Source organism: Coregonus clupeaformis, chromosome 12 (genome assembly GCF_020615455.1).
Source record: "Coregonus clupeaformis isolate EN_2021a chromosome 12, ASM2061545v1, whole genome shotgun sequence".
Taxonomy (NCBI): Eukaryota; Metazoa; Chordata; class Actinopteri; order Salmoniformes; family Salmonidae; genus Coregonus; species Coregonus clupeaformis.
Window position 1 is genome coordinate 33,088,828 of NC_059203.1, and position 14,837 is coordinate 33,103,664.

Consider the following 14,837-nt stretch of genomic DNA (forward strand, 5'->3'; position numbering starts at 1 on the left):
CGTCAGAATTAGACAACTTTCTATCACTGGATTTGAACATTTAACTTTTTGCACCATAGACAGATGCTTACGCACTTCCACCATTGTCCACAATTCCAAGCAAAATCGAAACCCACTTGAAGGGAACAGCGCTCACTGTTGCCCCTGGTGGCCGGGTTCCACGTCATCTCCTGAGGTCCTCAGACATGGATGGACGTCTAATACTGACTTGTATCACAGGTGACCTGGCTGTGCGCCTCTATACATCTATGTGCAAACATATTAGAGCTTGTGGCCAACACACAATGTAAGAAGGTATGGATATTTTAGTAGCAAAGTGCGTCAGACAGAGGAAGAGTTTGGTCTGTGTGATTGACTGTTGGCCACGTCTCCTTTTTTCCCTTTAGCTCTGAAAGAAAAGTGTTATTTCTTCAAAAGGCCCATTTGAGAAACCCTGCAAGCCTGTAATTGCTACGGAAAGGCCCGCGATAACTGCCAAAGCAAACACTTGGAGACGGATTTTGAAATACTGTAAACAGCATAGTAACCCACTCACTGTCGAGACCCGAGAAAGGGGTGGGGGTTACGGATGAAAAGTCAAGCGAGTGAAAATAAAGTGTTTTCAGATTTTCATTTTATAACCAGGCGTACAAAGGACCACATATTAAAGAGAAACAACAACCTCCCTCCACTTTGAAGCCGCCTCCAAAAGAAGTCACTCCTATCAAAACGAGACAGAAAAAGGTAAGAAGAAACGCTTTTCTCGCCCTCTCTCCACATTTCTTCAACAAAGTGAAGAAAGATTGAGATCATGCTGCCGCGGCACGCACAGTCTTTCATCGTTGTCTTTAACGACGGATTTTATTCCCCAAATTGAAATTGTCAAAGCGGCTCCCCTTTGGAGCGTCCAAAATAGTTTATGATCGCCCGTAACCTTTTTTACGTGTTGACACAATATTTTTCTTAAACTGTCAAATAAAAACTGGGGATTATTATTTTAGGGTGACCCCTTTTTCCCTCCGTAATGAAGCGAGGTATGGTCTACAGAGGCAGGGGCCATTAAAACTCAGTCTGGGTTCAGTGCAACTCAACTTAAGTAGTGCACTCCTGTGGGTTTCTTTTTTCTCTTTCGTCTCTCTTTTTTTCTCTCTTCCTCCCCTCCCTTGTAAAAACCAAAATCCCCTGACACCAATTAGAAGGCAAAAACGGAAATCTCCTTCCAAACATGACATTTACAGGCCAGGACTTATAACAGTCTCCCCACCCTCTCTTGCTCTAATGCGCACACACACACACACACAGACACACTCTATCTCTCCCACCATTTTGCATATTTCTTTCACTCACTTATTCCCCCTCTCAAATCCCCACACTCTCACTCCTTTAAGCTGACAGTCTATGATTCTGCAGTGGTGAGGTAAAATACGTAATACTGACTGTGGTCAAATTACTGTGTCCATCCTAAAGCATCCTGCAGTTGGCAGTTTCATTCCTGTGTATTCTCTGTGTCAGTCATCAGGAAGGTGACGTCACTGCACGATGCTAACTCTGTCATTTTGCTACGCTGAAATATTTTACTGTATGTGAAATGCAGTTTCCTTGAGTGTCTCCATCTTGAGAACTACTTGCTTAGCAACACTATAGGTCAAAACACATAATGGCTCTCCAAGGAAGTTTCTCGCCAAAACTCTCAAAAGCATCAGAAAAGTGAACAAAATAATTTCATTTCACTACGGCCCTAGCACATTAACTTCAAAAATCCATTCCACAGTGGCTCCCAGACTGTAGCCCAGTTGACTGCCAGACTGCCACCCTCAGTGTGGATTTGTGTCAATCTGGGCCCAAATTACAACTCAATCTGTCTGGTACGACTGGGCTTTAACAAGGCTGAGCCACAGCATTAATTACCATGGAACACATAGTTAGCAAAGCAGCCCAGTGTGTCCCTCCCGCTCCTCCATCCTGTCAGACTCCAGAATGTACACAAAAACACAGTTGGGTAATTACCAATAATTACGTTAATTAGAGAGCTTCTCTCCCTTGGCTCCGATGGCGGCGGCTGTGGTGGTGGCGGTGTCAGCCACTCATAATATTTGAACAAGCAGAATGCAAACATGTTTTCTGGGATTCTGTTAGCTGTTTAAATGTTTTTTGTGATTTAAATTCAACCCCCTGACGAGGTCCGGTTGGTTGATTGGTGTAGGGTGGCCATGAGTGCCAATGCACGGTGCCCTGACTAGAGTCCATTTACGCACCCGTGCATCACACGTTGATGTCATTTTGAAAATGGAATAGCTCCCTGTGTGTTTATGCTAGAGACTTATCGTTTCTTGTAGTGGCTGAGGCTCAATACCCTCTTTCAGACAACATTTATAGTTTATGCCTATTCCATAACATGGGGCTTGTGAAAGCTGACTTTTTCTACACATGAGAGGATCCGGACAAGAAAGTCTTTACAAAATCATTTGTAAAACCCAAACCGTGTGAGCTAAACTAATACTATGTCACCAATATCGAAAGAGGAAACTCTCATGAAGACGGAGGTGTCGGTTGTTCTGCTCTACAATGCGCACAAGCTTCAGGGGAGTCGTCTGAATGTAACCCAGTACTAGACTGTAAGAATTGCAAAATGTCCATAACGTGACCAAACATGTCTAAATTATTTTATATCTCTCAGATATAGGACAGACACTTCAAAACCTTGTTCCTTATGATACATTTTTTGACTTTCTGTTTGCCATTTATGAATGTGTTATTCAATGTGTTCAATGAGTGACTCATTGCAAGCTTACAGAACAGGGCTGCGGACAGCTGAGCAGAAATTGAGGAAAACAAAACTTCCAGAGGACCTATCATCCTTTCAATCCCTCCTCTCTACATTATTTTTCTCTATTGTTACGGATACAGGTATCCTGTGTCCTGTGTTTTCCTCTCCTTCTGCCCTAATCACAGGTGTCCTGTATGTTCCTGATTGGTGGTTGTTGAGATGTCTGCTGATTGCTAAGGTGGACCAATCAGTGAACATTCCTCTGCATTGCACCACCTGTTGCTGGTTTTGCAATCACACATCCCTTTGTATAAAAACCAGTCCGTTATGTTTGTTGTGAGAGAAAAAGACTGTTTCCGTATGTGAGTATGGATACTGTGGTATCCTGTGTATTGTGTACTCACTAAGTTTGGTTACTCTGTTTGGTAATTTTGTTAGAGACTATTTCCGTATGTGAGTATGGATACTGTGGTATCCTGTGTATTGTGTACTCACTTATTTGCTGATTACTCTGTTTGGTAACTTTGTGTGTTTCTGGGAAAAGGGGAGTTTAAGCAAGTTGCCCTTGGGCGTACATTACCCGTAGGAAGAAATCTGTCTAAAAACACTAGTTAGACCTGAGCGGACCACCCCTGTACTTTTGTATGATTAGCAGTAGTTTAGCGGTTCTTGAGGCAGGCAAGATCAGTTTAGGTTTTTTTTACACTATTGTTTCATTTCTTGGGTCCTGCTCAGCCCTTTTTCCCAAACCTTTACCGTGTGTTCAGCAATAAACCATTTATGTTTGACGGTAGTTTATGGTTGTCGTGTAGTTTTTGTTCTCACTGTTCCATGTCACACTACTAATTTGCATGAATTATGTTACGGGTCTCATGTCCATCCACCCTAGGCGTTTAGAGCCACGGGGTTCGTAACATAAAGTGGGGGCTCGTCTGGGATCTATCTCATTGATACTCATGCAACTTAGTTAGTGTCTGGTTCAGTGTTGAGCTTGGCAGCTGTAACTACCAGTTTTTTTTTTGTGTTCAGTATTCGACGGCTCGTGTTGCTAGTTTAGGATGGCTACTTTTCAATCAATCAATCAATTTTATTTTATATAGCCCTTCGTACATCAGCTAATATCTCGAAGTGCTGTACAGAAACCCAGCCTAAAACCCCAAACAGCTAGTAATGCAGGTGTAGAAGCACGGTGGCTAGGAAAAACTCCCTAGAAAGGCCAAAACCTAGGAAGAAACCTAGAGAGGAACCAGGCTATGAGGGGTGGCCAGTCCTCTTCTGGCTGTGCCGGGTGGAGATTATAACAGAACCATGCCAAGATGTTCAAAAATGTTCATAAGTGACAAGCATGGTCAAATAATAATCAGGAATAAATCTCAGTTGGCTTTTCATAGCCGATCATTAAGAGTTGAAAACAGCAGGTCTGGGACAGGTAGGGGTTCCATAACCGCAGGCAGAACAGTTGAAACTGGAATAGCAGCAAGGCCAGGCGGACTGGGGACAGCAAGGAGTCACCACGGCCGGTAGTCCCGACGTATGGTCCTAGGGCTCAGGTCTCTCAGTTGGCTTTTCATAGCCGATCATTAAGAGTTGAAAACAGCAGGTCTGGGACAGGTAGGGGTTTCGTAACCGCAGGCAGAACAGTTGAAACTGGAATAGCAGCAAGGCCAGGCGGACTGGGGACAGCAAGGTGTCAGCATGCCCGGTAGTCCTGACGTATGGTCCTAGGGCTCAGGTTCTCAGAGAGAAAGAGAGAACGAGAGAATTAGAGAGAGCATACTTAAATTCACACAGGACACTGGATAAGACAGGAGAAGTACTCCAGGTATAACCAACTAACCCCAGCCCCCCGACACATAAACTACTGCAGCATAAATACTGGAGGCTGAGACAGGAGCGGTCCGGAGACACTGTGGCCCCATCCGAAGAAACCCCGGACAGGGCCAAACAGGAAGGATATAACCCCACCCACTCTGCCAAAGCACAGCCCCCGCACCACTAGAGGGATATCCTCAACCACCAACTTACAATCCTGAGACAAGGCCGAGTATAGCCCACAGAGGTCTCCACCACAGCACAAACCAAGGGGGGGCGCCAACCCAGACAGGAAGATCACGTCAGTAACTCAACCCACTCAAGTGACGCACCCCTCCTAGGGACGGCATGAAAGAGCACCAGCAAGCCAGTGACTCAGCCCCTGTAACAGGGTTAGAGGCAGAGAACCCCAGTGGAGAGAGGGGAACCGGCCTGGCAGAGACAGCAAGGGCTGTTCGTTGCTCCAGAGCCTTTCCGTTCACCTTCACACTCCTGGGCCAGACTACACTCAATCATATGACCTACTGAAGAGATAAGTCTTCAGTAAAGACTTAAAGGTTGAGACCGAGTCTGCGTCTCTCACATGGGTAGGCAGACTGTTCCATAAAAATGGAGATCTATAGGAGAAAGCCCTGCCTCCCGCTGTTTGCTTAGAAATTCTAGGGACAATTAGGAGGCCTGCGTCTTGTGACCGTAGCGTACGTATTGGTATGTACGGCAGGACCAACTCGGAAAGATAGGTAGGAGCAAGCCCATGTAACGCTTTATAGGTTAACAGTAAAACCTTGAAATCAGCCCCTTGCCTTAACAGGAAGCCAGTGTAGGGAAGCTAGCACTGGAGTAATATGATAAAATTTCTTGGTTCTAGTCAGGATTCTAGCAGCCGTATTTAGCACTAACTGAAGTTTATTTAGTGCTTTATCCGGGTAGCCGGAAAGTAGAGCATTGCAGTAGTCTAACCTAGAAGTAACAAATGCATGGATTAATTTTTCTGCATCATTTTTGGACAGAAAATTTCTGATTTTTGCAATGTTACGTAGATGGAAAAAAGCTGTCCTTGAAACAGTCTTGATATGTTCGTCAAAAGAGAGATCAGGGTCAAGAGTAACGCCGAGGTCCTTCACAGTTTTATTTGAGACGACTTTACAACCATCAAGATGAATTGTCAGATTTAACAGAAGATCTCTTTGTTTCTTGGGACCTAGAACAAGCATCTCTGTTTTGTCCGAGTTTAAAAGTAGAAAGTTTTCAGCCATCCACTTCCTTATGTCTGAAACACAGGCTTCTAGCGAGGGCAATTTTGGGGCTTCACCATGTTTCATTGAAATGTACAGCTGTGTGTCATCCGCATAGCAGTGAAAGTTAACATTATGTTTTCGAATAACATCCCCAAGAGGTAAAATATATAGTGAAAACAATAGTGGTCCTAAAACGGAACCTTGAGGAACACCGAAATGTACAGTTGATTTGTCGGAGGACAGACCATTCACAGAGACAAACTGATATCTTTCCGACAGGTAAGATCTAAACCAGGCCAGAACTTGTCCGTGTAGACCAATTTGGGTTTCCAGTCTCTCCAAAAGAATGTGGTGATCGATGGTGTCAAAGGCAGCACTAAGGTCTAGTAGCACGAGGACAGATGCAGAGCCTCGGTCTGACGCCATTAAAAGGTCATTTACCACCTTCACAAGTGCAGTCTCAGTGCTATGATGGGGTCTAAAACCAGACTGAAGCATTTCGTATACATTGTTTGTCTTCAGAAAGGCAGTGAGTTGCTGCGCAACAGCTTTTTCTAAAATTTTTGAGAGGAATGGAAGATTCGATATAGGCCGATAGTTTTTTATATTTTCCGGGTCAAGGTTTGGCTTTTTCAAGAGAGGCTTTATCACTGCCACTTTTAGTGAGTTTGGTACACATCCGGTGGATAGAGAGCTGTTTATTATGTTCAACATAGGAGGGCCAAGCACAGGAAGCAGCTCCTTCAGCAGTTTAGTAGGAATAGGATCCAGTATGCAGCTTGAAGGTTTAGAGGCCATGATTATTTTCATCATTGTGTCAAGAGATATAGTACTAAAACACTTAAGTGTCTCTCCCGATCCCAGGCCCTCGCAGAGCTGTGCAGATCCAGGACAGCTAAGCCCTGGAGGAATACGCAGATTCAAAGAGGAGTCCGTAATTTGCTTTCTAATGGTCATGATCTTTTCCTCAAAGAAGTTCATGAATTTATTACTGCTGAAGTGAAAGCCATCCTCTCTTGGGGAATGCTGCTTTTTAGTTAGCTTTGCAACAGTATCAAAAAGAAATTTTGGATTGTTCTTATTTTCCTCGATTAAGTTGGAAAAGTAGGATGATCGAGCAGCAGTGAGGGCTCTTCGGTACTGCACGGTACTGTCTTTCCAAGCTAGTCGGAAGACTTCCAGTTTGGTGTGGCGCCATTTCCGTTCCAATTTCCTGGAAGCTTGCTTCAAAGCTCGGGTATTTTCTGTATACCAGGGAGCTAGTTTCTTATGACAAATGTTTTTCGTTTTTAGGGGTGCAACTGCATCTAGGGTATTGCGCAAGGTTAAATTGAGTTCCTCAGTTAAGTGGTTAACTGATTTTTGTCCTCTGACGTCCTTGGGTAGGCAGAAGGAGTCTGGAAGGGCATCAAGGAATTTTTGTGTTGTCTGAGAATTTATAGCACGACTTTTGATGCTCCTTGGTTGGGGTCTGAGCAGATTATTTGTTGCGATTGCAAACGTAATAAAATGGTGGTCCGATAGTCCAGGATTTTGTGGAAAAACATTAAGATCTACAACATTTATTCCATGGGACAAAACTAGGTCCAGAGTATGACTGTGGCAGTGAGTAGGTCCAGAGACATGTTGGACAAAACCCACTGAGTCGATGATGGCTCCGAAAGACTTTTGAGTTGGATGCATTTTTGGAAAACCCTACGTGGGAAGTTTTTGAGAATTGCCGTAGAGTGGATCTGGAGGCTTTGGCTGACCACTTTTCTGTACCCATATCCAGGGTATTAGTGAAAGCTGAAGTGAGGAAAGCAGTGTTAGAGATATTATTGAGCGAGCGAGTGCTTGAGTTACCGCCGCCTGAGTCTGCTGCTCCTGTAGGGGATGTGGTTGCTGTTCCTGTAAGCCCGTCGGTGTCTGAGGACGAGGCTAAGGCTCCAGCCACATTGCCCCGTTATGACCCACTCTCCCCACTGACTGACAGTGATGCCAGGATGGATGTCCGCTCGACACGGCTCCAAATGGAGGCGGAAGAGCGGGCACAAATCAGGCTAGACAAGCTGGAAACGCGTAGGCTTGATCAGGAACTGGAGACGCGTAAGATGGAACTGGAGACGCGTAGGCTTGATCAAGAACTGGAGACGCGTAGGCTTGATCAAGAACTGGAGACGCGTAGGCTTGATCAAGAACTGGAGACGCGTAAGCTGGAACTGGAGGTGCGTAAAATGGAACTGGAGGCAGAAACAGCGAGGTTAGTCTCTGCTCATACTATGCCTGCTAGTGAGCCATCCTCACCAGCTGTGTCGTCTGCTACGTTTGATATTAGTAGGCAGATCACCTTGGTACCTGTGTTCAGGGAGTCAGAGGTTGATTCCTATTTCAGTGTTTTTGAACGTATAGCGGTAGCATTGAAATGGCCCGAAGAGGTATGGTGCCTATTACTTCAGTGTAAACTAACAGGTAAAGCCCAAGAGGTTCTGGCAGCGCTACCTCTTGAAGACAGTTTGAATTATGACGTGGTCAAAGCTACTGTTCTTCGTGCCTATGAGCTTGTTCCTGAGGCATATCGACAGAGATTTAGGTCTCATAAAAAGTATCCTACTCAGACTTATGTGGAGTTTGCTAGAGACAAAGGAAATCTGTTTGACAAATGGCACAGTGCTAGTAAAGTAACTGATTTTAACTCTCTACGGGAGTTAATCTTGTTAGAAGAGTTTAAAAATTGCTTACCCGAACGCATTGTAGTTTATCTGAACGAACAGAAAGTATCCTCACTGTCGGAAGCGTCTGTATTGGCAGACGAGTTTGTGTTGACGCATAAGAGCGTGTTTTCGGCTCGTACGGAGGGCAGGGCTGCGGAGTTGCTAACTTTTAGTCCTAGTCGACCAGCAGTACATCCAGCACGCCCAAAAGATGTGCGTCACTGTTTCTATTGTCATAAGGTGGGACATTTGGTTAATGATTGCTTTCTGCTTAAACGCAAACCGGGGATGCCTCAGCACGCCAGGCCACCAACGGGTGTTGGGCTGATTCGTACGGTTGTAAGGCCGGAATCAAGACAGAGGCCTCATAGTGAATGTGGTTTGAAAGTCCCTGTCCCAGATCACAGTTATGAACCGTTCATTTTTGAGGGGTTTGTTTCTATATCAGATGACGAAGCGTCTCAGCGTCCAGTTAGAATCCTCAGAGATACTGGTGCGGCGCAGTCGTTCATACTATCTGATGTGTTGCCCTTGTCCAATAATACATATTGTGGTTCCAGTGTGTTAGTACAAGGAATTGAAATGGGATTTGTCCCAGTGCCATTGCACTTTGTGAACGTACACTCTGAGTTAGTCAGTGGATTGTTCAGAGTTGGAGTACGTCCTATGTTGCCAGTAAAAGGTGTGACATTTATAATGGGCAACGATATTGCCGGAGGAAAGGTGATACCCGTATTGGAGGTATTGGATAAAAGTGACCAGTCTCTCTCCGAGGAGCTGGCACAGGGTTATCCAGATGTGTTCCCCGCTTGTGCTGTCACACGTGCTCAAGCACGACAAGTGGGTGAAGTGATAGATTTGTCGAACACGATTCTATTCAGAGAGGGTGACCCAGAGGATAGTTCGGGTGCTACCTCTGGTAAGCTGGTGCAGTCTGACCAACAGTCCAGAGAAAGGAAGAAGGATGTGGAACTTGTTGCTGAGGCAATACAGTTACCAGTCACTCGTGAGCAGCTGATCGCTAACCAAAAGGTTGACATTAGCCTGGCTAAATGTTTTTCTAGTGTTGTCTCAGAGGAGGAGCTAAAGAAGAAAAACATGGCATACTTTATTGATGGTAATCTCCTCATGCGTAAATGGACATCCCATGTTGACGCTGGCGGAGATTGGAATGCTGTTTACCAAATAGTGATTCCTACAGCCTTTCGACAAAATGTTTTATCCCTCGCTCATGATCACCAGTGGTCCGGACATCTGGGAGTCACCAAGACTTATGATCGAGTTTTGCGACATTTCTTTTGGCCTGGTTTAAAACAAGATGTGGCTCAGTTCTGTCGGACTTGCCACACCTGTCAAGTAGTTGAAAAAACCGAACCAGGTTATTTCCCCCGCGCCTCTTTGTCCCATACCGGCCATAGGTGAACCATTCGAACATGTGATGGTTGATTGTGTTGGACCATTACCAAAGACAAAATCTGGTAACCAGTTTATGTTGACGATTATGTGTGTGGTCACCAGGTACCCAGAGGCCATTCCTCTGCGAAGGATTACTGCTCCGGTGGTGAGTAAAGCGTTGATCAAATTCTTCTCAACTTTTGGGTTACCTAAGGTGATACAAACTGATCAGGGTACGAATTTCCTTTCTAACCTTTTCAAACAAGTGTTAAAATCCTTGTCAGTTACACACCGTGTGTCAAGCGCATATCACCCAGAGTCTCAGGGTGCGCTTGAACGTTGGCATCAGACACTGAAGTCTATGCTCCGTAAATATTGCTTGGAATCTGAGAAAGATTGGGATGAGGGAGTTCCTCTAGTTTTGTTTGCTGTCCGTGAGACAGTACAGGAATCCCTAGGGTTCAGCCCAGCTGAACTGGTGTTTGGACACACCATGAGAGGACCTATGAAAGTCCTTAAGGATCAGTTTTTATCACAAGAGTTGTGTGTGAAAGAAAATGTGTTGGACTACGTTAGTCGCTTTCGTGAGCGCCTACATGGTGCCTGTGCTCTAGCAAAGGAAGCGCTGTCTTCCTCACAGAAACGGATGAAACGACACTATGACACACAGGCTGTTTCTCGTTCACTGCAGCCAGGTGACCAAGTTCTTGTATTGTTGCCTGTGCCAGGAGCGTCATTGTCAGCACGTTTCTCTGGTCCTTATGTCATTGAAAAGAAACTAAGTGAAACTGACTACGTGATACAGACTCCTGATAGAAAACGCCAATCTCGTGTGTGCCACGTTAACATGTTGAAGACATACCACACCAGACCCGCCACTCAGATAGACAGTCCAGAGAAACTGGCTGTGTCGGCTGTCTCTATTGCTGCTACGGCTGTAGTGGGAGGTCATGTTAATGATGTGGACGGAGATGGTTTGGAGTTGCGAAATACTCAGCAGCAGTGTGCTAGATTGCCCAATTCAGAGATGCTGCTGTCTCTCCCGTCAAGCCTGATTAATTTAACGGACAGACAGTCAGATGATATTGTGAGACTATTACACAGCTTTCCATGTCTTTTTAATGATGTTCCTACATGTACAAATGTGTTAGAACATGACATTAATGTTGGAAACGCTGCACCTATCAAGCAACATGCTTATCGTGTCAACGTCTCTAAAAGAAAGATAATGAGGGATGAGGTCGGTTATTTGCTGGAGAATAACCTGGCTATGCCAAGTTCAAGTCCTTGGAGTTCTCTGTGCATTCTGGTTCCTAAACCTGATGGGACATCCAGATTATGTACGGACTATCGGAAGGTCAATGCTGTAACAGTGCCCGACTCGTTCCCGTTACCCAGACTGGATGACTGTATTGATACTGTTGGTGCTGCTACTTATGTAACCAAACTAGATCTTCTAAAAGGTTACTGGCAGGTGCCGTTAACCCCACGTGCCTCCGACATCTCTGCCTTTGTGACCCCAGATCACTTCCTACAATATGCTGTCATGGCATTTGGGATGCGGAACGCACCAGCCACTTTCCAACGCCTGGTTAACACAGTATTGGCTGGAGTTCCTAATTGTAGTGCTTACCTTGATGATCTGGTAATTTATTCAACTGAGTGGTCTGATCATGTTAACACTCTAAGGGTAGTGTGTGAACGTCTAGCAACCGCTTCTCTAACCCTAAACTTAGCAAAGTGCGAGTTTGGGAAGGCCACTGTTACTTATCTCGGTAAACAGGTCGGCCATGGTCAGGTGCGCCCTCTAGATGCCAAGGTCTCAGCTATAAATGCATTTCCCGCACCTACCACCAGAAGAGAGCTACGCCGTTTTTTTAGGGATGGTTGGCTACTACCGTAGTTTCTGTAAAAATTTCTCTGCAGTAGTTGCTCCATTAACGGATTTGCTCAGTCCGGCGAGAAAATTTGTATGGTCTGAAGATTGTCGTACTGCTTTCAACACTGCTAAAGCACTCTTATGTAGTACTCCTGTTCTTGCTGCGCCAGATTTTGAACGACCGTTTAAACTGGAGGTAGATGCAAGTGCCAGAGGTGCTGGTGCTGTTCTACTGCAGCAAGACCAGAGTGGAGTGGACCATCCTGTCTGTTATTTTTCATGGAAATTTAACAAATGTCAGACAAACTATTCCACCATTGAACAAGAAGCTCTAGCTTTGTTGTTAGCTCTGCAGTACTTTGAAGTTTATGTTGGTTCCAGTGCATTACCAGTGATAGTGTATACTGACCATAACCCCTTAGTTTTTCTCCACCGGATGTACAACCAGAACCAACGCCTTATGCGTTGGGCACTTGTCGTGCAAAATTATAATTTGGAGATCCGCCACAAAAAGGGGTTGGATAATGTGTTGGCAGATGCTTTGTCTCGTGTTTAAAGATCTAGTTTATTTTGGTTATCCCGGTAGGATGATTTTTGAATTTTGGGTGTTGTGATGGTACGTGTGTCGCAAACCATTGTGGTTTGCTCTTTTAAGGGTGGGAGTGTTACGGATACAGGTATCCTGTGTCCTGTGTTTTCCTCTCCTTCTGCCCTAATCACAGGTGTCCTGTATGTTCCTGATTGGTGGTTGTTGAGATGTCTGCTGATTGCTAAGGTGGACCAATCAGTGAACATTCCTCTGCATTGCACCACCTGTTGCTGGTTTTGCAATCACACATCCCTTTGTATAAAAACCAGTCCGTTATGTTTGTTGTGAGAGAAAAAGACTGTTTCCGTATGTGAGTATGGATACTGTGGTATCCTGTGTATTGTGTACTCACTAAGTTTGGTTACTCTGTTTGGTAATTTTGTTAGAGACTATTTCCGTATGTGAGTATGGATACTGTGGTATCCTGTGTATTGTGTACTCACTTATTTGCTGATTACTCTGTTTGGTAACTTTGTGTGTTTCTGGGAAAAGGGGAGTTTAAGCAAGTTGCCCGTGGGCGTACATTACCCGTAGGAAGAAATCTGTCTAAAAACACTAGTTAGACCTGAGCGGACCACCCCCTGTACTTTTGTATGATTAGCAGTAGTTTAGCGGTTCTTGAGGCAGGCAAGATCAGTTTAGTTTTTTTTTACACTATTGTTTCATTTCTTGGGTCCTGCTCAGCCCTTTTTCCCAAACCTTTACCGTGTGTTCAGCAATAAACCATTTATGTTTGACGGTAGTTTATGGTTGTCGTGTAGTTTTTGTTCTCACTGTTCCATGTCACACTACTAATTTGCATGAATTATGTTACGGGTCTCATGTCCATCCACCCTAGGCGTTTAGAGCCACGGGGTTCGTAACACCTATATACACTGCTAAAGCCACGTTCTATCACTGTACATTTCAAGCTTCTGCCTCTAACCCTAGGAAACTATTTTCAACGTTCTCCTCCCTCCTTAATCCTCCACCCCCGCCCTCCTCCCTCTATACGGATGACTTTGTCAACCACTTTGAAAAGAAGGTTGACGACATCCGCTCATTATTCACTCAGACTATTGAATCCACTGGTCCCACTCACACAGAACTACCCTACGGCTTGACCTCTTTCTCCTCCCTCTCTCCAGATGAAATCATGCGACTAGTGATCTGGCCTCCTGACAACCTGACCGCTCCACCCCATCGCCTCCTCCCTTCTCCAGACCATCTCTGGAGACCTTCTCCCATTCCTCACTTCTTACATCAACTCATCCCTGACCACTGGCTGTGTCCCCTCTAACTTAAAAATTGTGCTAGTCGCTCCCCTCCTCTAGAAACCAACACTCAACCCCTCTGATGTCAAAAACTACAGACCGGTATCACTTCTTTCCTTTCCAAAACGCTTGAGCGTGCTGTCTCTGACAAACTCTCTCGATATCTCTCTCAGAACAATCTTCTTGACCTTGACCATTCAGGCTTCAAGATCGTTCACCCTACCGAGACTGCTCTTGTCTGTGTCACGGAGGGTCTCTGCACTGCCAAAGCTGACTCTCTCTCTCTCCTCTGTTCTCATCCTCCTAGATCTATCCACTGCCTTCAACACTGTGAACCATCAGATCCTCCTCTCCACCCTCTCAGGGCTGGGCGTCTCAGGCTTTGCACACTCTTGGATTGTATCCTACCTGGCAGGAGAGGATCTGTGTCTGTACCACGTACTCTCACTACTGGTGTCCCCCAGGGCTAGGTTCTGGACCCTCTCCTCTTCTCTCTATACACCAAGTCACTCGGCTCCGTTATATCCTCAAATGGTCTCTCCTATCATTGATATGCGTATGACACTCAACTACTTTTCTCCTTCCCCCCTTCTGACACCCAGGTGGCGACATGCATCTCTGTGTGTCTGGCAGATATCTCAGCTTGGATGTCGGCCCACTACCTCAAGCTCAACCTCGACAAGACGGAGCTGCTTTTCCTGCCGGGGAAGGCCTGCCCGCTCCAAGACCTCGCCATCAAGGTTGACAACTCCACTGTGTCCCCCTCCCAGAGAACCTTAGCGTGACCTTGGACATCACCCTTTTGTTCTCTGCAAACATCAAAGCAGTGACTCGATCCTGCAGGTTCATGCTCTACAACGTCCGTAGAGTACGACTCTGCCTCACACAGGAAGCGGCACAGGTTCTAATCCAGGCACTTGTCATTTCCGGTCTGGACTACTGCAACTCGCTGTTGGCTGGGCTCCCCACTTGTGCCATCAAACCCCTGCAATCTATCCAGACCGCTACAGCCCAACTAGTGTTCAACCTTCCCAAATTGTCCCATGTTATCCCGCTCCGCCGCACACTCCACTGGCTTCCACTCAAAAATCGTATCCACTACAAGACCATGTTACTTGCCTATGGAGCAGCAAGAACTGCCCCTCCCTAACTTCAGGCTCTGCTCAAACCGTACAACTCAACCAGAGTACTCCGTTCTGCCACCTCTGGTCTCTTGGTCCTCCCGCTCAGCC